The sequence below is a fragment of the Chelonoidis abingdonii genome, chromosome 1 (assembly GCF_003597395.2).
Source record: "Chelonoidis abingdonii isolate Lonesome George chromosome 1, CheloAbing_2.0, whole genome shotgun sequence".
Classification (NCBI taxonomy): domain Eukaryota; kingdom Metazoa; phylum Chordata; order Testudines; family Testudinidae; genus Chelonoidis; species Chelonoidis abingdonii.
Genome location: NC_133769.1, coordinates 352,586,919 through 352,593,129, shown reverse-complemented (window position 1 = coordinate 352,593,129; position 6,211 = coordinate 352,586,919). Strand labels below are relative to the sequence as shown.

The 6,211-nt window shown below is 47.4% G+C and overlaps 1 protein-coding gene across 1 annotated transcript in view; it reads left to right on the top strand.

Moving 5' to 3' along the window:
• The window catches only part of HIKESHI (heat shock protein nuclear import factor hikeshi), a 29,309-nt gene that overhangs the window by 18,225 nt on the left and 4,873 nt on the right, over window positions 1–6,211 (top strand). The gene's annotated exons all lie outside the window — the stretch shown is intronic.

Genomic DNA, 6,211 nt, shown 5'->3' with positions numbered 1-6,211 from the left:
GCATAGCTGTGTGGACTAGAAGTGTGATTTTTCCCCCCCCCCTACCCTCTAGGCAACACAGCAATGCTGATACCTCCCCTCCCCCATGCAGATCCAACTACATTGACAGCAGAGTACTTCTGTTGACTTAGTTAACATTGATCAGGGAGGTGTGTTAACTATGCTGTCAGAACTCCTGTCATCTTCCACTATTTCTCCACTAGGTGGCTCTGCTGGCACAGCTATACTGGCAAACGCTCATACTGTTTCTCTGGAATACGGTTGCTCTAACACTAGGGATTATGACTATGATGAATTACAGGCAGTCCTCGGATTATAACACAATTTCTGGAGCCAATTGTGTCTTAAGTCGAAACATTGTAAGTTGGAAACACAATACACTTCATTGCGGGACCGAGCATCGTAATGTTGAAACCAATTGTTATAAGTCGAATCAGGGTATCAATTCAGAAACGTTTGTAAGTGATGTTCGTCGTAAGTTGAACATCAGGAAGTCGAGGACTGCCTATACTAGTTAAAGACCAGTTTTCAAAAGGAACAGTTGCAACTGGCCTGTAATTTAAAAAAAAAAAAAAGGGTGATATGATTGGAAACATAGTTTTTAAGAGGTGGTTGTTCCATTTTATATTTAATCTTCATTTATATCAAACTAAAATTAAGTTGAATTATCTTGCATTGAACTTGATTTGTTCTTCTTCAAGAGATAGTCCCTATTGTATTCCACTGTAGATTATGTATATACCCTGTGTGCCTGGAGTTGGAGAATTTGAAAGTAGTGTCCGTTGGTCTGTGTATGCACCCTGGCTTGCCTTGTGCTTCCAACCTAGGCGATAAAGGGCAAGGCAGACTGACCACCTCCTTAGTCCCTACTCACCACGGCATGGTAAGGGACAGAATCTTTAGTGTCCTCTGCCCCATCCTTCCCCGTATCCCATTTGAGTACCAGATTTATGCCCAGTACTCTGGGCTTCAATCTCTGTACCTTCTGCCCACGAGCCTTCTCAGTCAGCGATGACCATCAGTGCTGCGTCTGCTGTCTCGGAGAGGCCCACATTGCAACTCAGTCCAATATTTGTCTGTCCTTCACCAGCCGTACCCGAGAAGGACAGGCACTTTACCTTTGTAAGTACTTCATGGAATTGACCATGAGGCCTCAATCGGACCCAGCCTGGGGACATCCTACCCACGCCGGGTACCCAGGCCTTAATCCGCAAGGATTGCACCTCCTGCTGCAAAGTGTGACTTTAAGTGCTGGAGGATCTGACCTCACAGCAGGCCCTAGTTGGGAGATTAGGAAGTATAGGACTAAATTTTCATCTAAATCCATTCCAAAGATACCGGCAGTGCCTAGAAGCAAACCCACCGGCTCGGCTCATGAGGATATCTTATGGCCAGATACCATCATCATCGCTGTCACCAGTGGCCTGGACAACAGGAATCCCTCTTATACTGGGGAGATCTGGATCCATGGTTGCACCATAGGATGTTTTTTTCTGTCCTGGGCCCAGAATCCTTCCTTCCATTGGGATTCTCCATTTTTTAGGGAGCTAACATCACCCCCAAGAGACCTGCCACTGGGATGGAATTTATCACTCTCACTTATATAAAATGTACACCTCTCAGTCAGCACTGACAGCACCACCATCAGAACCCGGGTCAACTGTTTCTTCCTCAGGAAACTTGGAACCATCAGAGGAACCACTTTTCCTGTACTGCCAATTCCCACAAGGCCCACATGACCCTGGGACCAACCAGCACCTCCCTTGACTCAGTTTCACTGGTACCTGATGCCACCACTTGTCCACCCTACTTACTGGCCATATTGTATCCCCCTTTGGAATCTTTCCAATCCACGAGTGTCATCACCTGCCTCCCCTATGATAGAACCTCAGATTTATCTCCAGATCCAGTAGAGGAGGCAGGGTATTACGCTCTGGTTCTGGCAGTTCCACCGGAACCAGCCAGACTACCATCACTGGATGAAGAGGTGGCTTTGGCATCCCCCACACCTGTTACTCCATTTGCAAGAGAAAACCTTTGTTGCCTTCAGGCCTGGCTACAGTCAGTTTACTGCCAAGCCACCATTCTATGAACCTCACACTGAAAGTTCCCACTAAGTACCGTTGTCCCACCTTGATATGCTTAGGGGTCCTCTTTCTCCCCTCCTTCCTGGACAAGGCCATTATTACAGATGCATCCCTACTAAGTTGGGGAGCCCATGTGGGCAACCACATGGCACAGGAAGCATGAACATCTCAAGAGTCCAGAATGCACGTCAATGTCCTGAAATTACAGATGCTATTGAAGGCATGTGAGTTCCTTCTTCCTTTCATCAACTGTCACCATGTATGTCTTCATAATATCAGAAAACACTCTGATGGTTTTCTACATTAACACACAAGGGTGAGCAAGATTGGCCTCTCTGTGTGCAGAAGCAGTTAATCTCTGGAACTGGTGCATCAGCAGTCAGATCAGCCTACCTTCTGGGGATGCACAATATGCTTGCAGACACTTTGCGATTGACCACAAGTGAGAGCTTCACAACACGGGGCTTCATGACATTTTCACATGATGGGGATCTCCAACCAGGGATCTGTTCACTTTCTGGGCCAACAACAAATGCGCCACGTGTTGCTCCAGGGGAGTCCTAGCTTACTGCTCCCAGGGCGATGCTCTCCTTTTTCCCTAGTCATACCAGTTCAACTATGCCTCCCCTCCGCTACTGCTTCTGCCACAAGTTCTATGCAAGATCCGACAGGACAGAGTGACAGTCATCCTGATAGTGCTTTTCTGGTGCAGGCAGTTTTGGTTCCCCAAAGATTCCCATGCCTATCATCTCATCCTCTGATTACCTTCCCAATCTTCCCTGAGCTCCTGACTCACTGCAATGCCAGGATCAGGCATCCCATCCACAACCACTGCCACCTCAGGCATGGTATTTAGATGTTCGTCAGCCTAGAATGGGTATGCTCCTCGGCTGGATGAGACATCCTTCTAATAGCAGAAAGGACTCACCTAGGAAATGTTCCCAATCTAACAGAAGTGCTTTCATCCTGGACACAGCAGAGAAGTGTTCTAAGCAGAAGCTAGGGTATCCCACTCATCCTAGACTGTATCTTCAAAGAGAGGACATCGAACCTATTCCTCAGTTCCTGTGGCCTGGTCTACACTACGCGTTTAAACTGAATTTAGCAGCGTTAAACTGATTTAACCCTGCACCCGTCCACACAACGAGGCTTTTATATCGATAATAAAGGGCTCTTTAAACCAGTTTCTGTACTCCTCCCCGACGAGAGGAGTAGCGCTGAAATCGGCATTGCCATGTCGGATTAGGTGGGTGTGGCATCAAATCGATGATATTGGCTCGGGCGGTACCCCAGTGCACCATGGTGACCGCTCTGGAAAGCAGTCTGAACTTGGATGCACTGGCCAAGTAGAAGGAAAAGCCCCGCAACGTTTGAATTTCATTTCCTGTTTACCCAGCGTGGAGCTCTGATCAGCACGGGTGGTGAATGCAGTCCAAATCCAAAAAGAGCTCCAGCATGGACCGTATGGGAGATACTGGATCTGATCGCTGTATGGGGAGACATAATTGTTCTATCAGAGTTTGTTCCAGAGACAAAATGACAAAGGCATTTGAAAAAATCTCCAACTATGATAGACAAGAGACACAGCAGGGAGTCAACACAGTGCTGCGTGACAAGCGTAATGAAAAGCCAAAAGATAAATGGATGCTCATGGAGGAAGGGAGGGGGACCGGAGGACTCCAGCTATCCGCAGTCTCCAAAAAGCATTTGCATTCTTGGCTGAGCTCCAATGCCTGTAGGGTCAAACACAGTGTCCGAGGTGTTCAGGTTATATCTTGTCAATTTACTTTCCCCTCCCATGAAACAAAAGGGAAAAAAATCGTTTCTTGACTTTTTCAGTGTCACCATATGTTAACTGCATGCTGCGCTGGTAGACGCAGTGCTGTGGCACTGAAAGCAGCATCCTCTCCTCTCACTCCCCGGTGGCAGATGGTACAGTACAAAATGACTGATAGCCATCTGCATCATCCTGTGAGTGCTCCTGGCTGGCCTCGGTGAGGTTGGCCGGGGTCGCCTGGGTAAAAAGGAATGACTCCTGGTATTCCCGGCAGATGGTACAGAAACAGCTGTAACCATCTTATCATAGGCAACTGGAGGCTGAACTCCATCAGCTCCCCCCCCTTCATGTCTAAAGCAAAGATTCTGTACTGCCTGGACTATCATAGCAGCTGGAGGCTGCCTCCTCATTTAATCTTCCAAAAATCAGTGTTTCTTATCCTGCCTTCTTTATTACTTCATCACACAAATGGGGGACACTGCAGCGGTAGCCCAGGAGGGTTGAGGGAGGAGGGAAGCAACAGGTGAAGTTGTTGCAGGGGCACTCCCTAAAATGGCATGCAGTTCATCATTTCTGCGGGATCTGACACAGAGTGGGCTGTGCGTCTGGTTCTCTAGTAACTTGCCCCATATTCAGGCGGGACTGACTCTATTTTTAGATAAAACATAAAGGAGGGAATGCCCCTGGGGAGTCATTCCCATTTTTGTCTTGCGCCCACTTCCCTGAGACGACCCTCAGCGAAGGCCAACCAGGAGCACCCATGACAGCAGCAGACAGTACAGAACGACTGATAACCGTCATCTCATCGCCAGTTTACATTGGCATGGCAGACAGTGCAATAGGGATGGTAACCGTCTCTGCTACCTTGCAAAGGCAAATGAAGGCTGCTGTGTAGCACTGCAGTACCGCTCTGTCAGCAGCATCCAGTACACATACGGTGACAGTGACAAAAAGCAAAATGGGCTCCATGGTTGCCATGCTATGGCGTCTGCCGGGCAATCCAGGGAAAAGGGCGCAGAAATGATTATCTGCCATTGTTTTCATGGAGGAAGGAATGAGTGACGACATTTACCCAGAATCACTCACGACACTGTTTTTGCACCATCATGCATTGGGATCTCAACCCAGAATTCCAATGGGCGGGGGAGACTGCGGGAACTATGGGATAGCTACGGGATAGCTATCCACAGTGCAACGCTCCAGAAATCGACACTAGCCTTGGTATATGGACGCATACAGCCGAATTATTGTGCTTTGTGTGGCCACGTGCACTCGACTTTATACAATCTGTTTTACAAAACCGGTTTATGTAAAATCGGAATAATTCCATAGTGTAGACGTACCCTGAGAGTCCATTTGGCAGCTATCAGTGCATTCCATCCCCCTATAGAGAGCTACTCTTATTTTCGCACACCTGCTAACCACTTGATTCTGGAAAGGCCTGGTAAGAACTTGCCCACCCTCTCAAAAGATAATACCCTGTAGGACTTGAATCTCACTCTTTCAGTTCTGACACAGGCTCCTCTGCCCCTTTGACTCCTTAGTGACTTGTTCCATGTCCCTCTTCTCCAGGAAGGTCGCCTTTTTTGTAGCCATTGGCAAGGAGGGTTGGTGAACTTGGCACAATGATGGCAGACCCTCTAGACACTATATTTCACAAAGATAAAGCTTCTTTATACCTACGCCCCAAATTTATCCCAACATGTTTTTGGAATTTCACCTTCACCAATCCATTCCTGAAACTACACACACATGTAAAGAGCATAGGCTCCACTCCTTAGATATTTGACAGGCCTTGGCCTTTTAGCTGCAGAGAACAAAACCTTTCAGAAAGTCCCTGGGGCTGTTTGTCGCTGTTGTGGAGAGAGTCAGAGGTTATGCCATCTTCATCCAGAGAATTTCCAAATGGGTATTCATTTGCATTCTACTCTGTCAGCTCTCAAATCTCCCCTCTCCATGAGAGCTCAAGCCATAACTGTAGCGTCTTTTCAGGGCTTACCCCTCTTAGACATCTGTAAAGCGACCACATGGAGCCCCATCCACATTTTTTTACGAGATAACGTTCTGGTACAAGATTCAGCTGCTGATGCCTCATTTGGGATTGCAGTTCTCCATTTAACCCTACCTTCCTCATCCTTGCACCTCCTCTACTTAAGTACTGCTTGTCAGTCACCCACAGTGGAATATCATAGGGACCATCACTCGAAGAGGAGGTTACTTACATGTAACTGGAGATTTTTTTGAATTTTGTGGTCCCTGTATGTTTTCCATAAACCCTCCTCTTTTCCCTCTACTTTGGATCTTATCTGACTTGTGGTGAAGGAAGTGATGTGGCTGTTGGTCCACC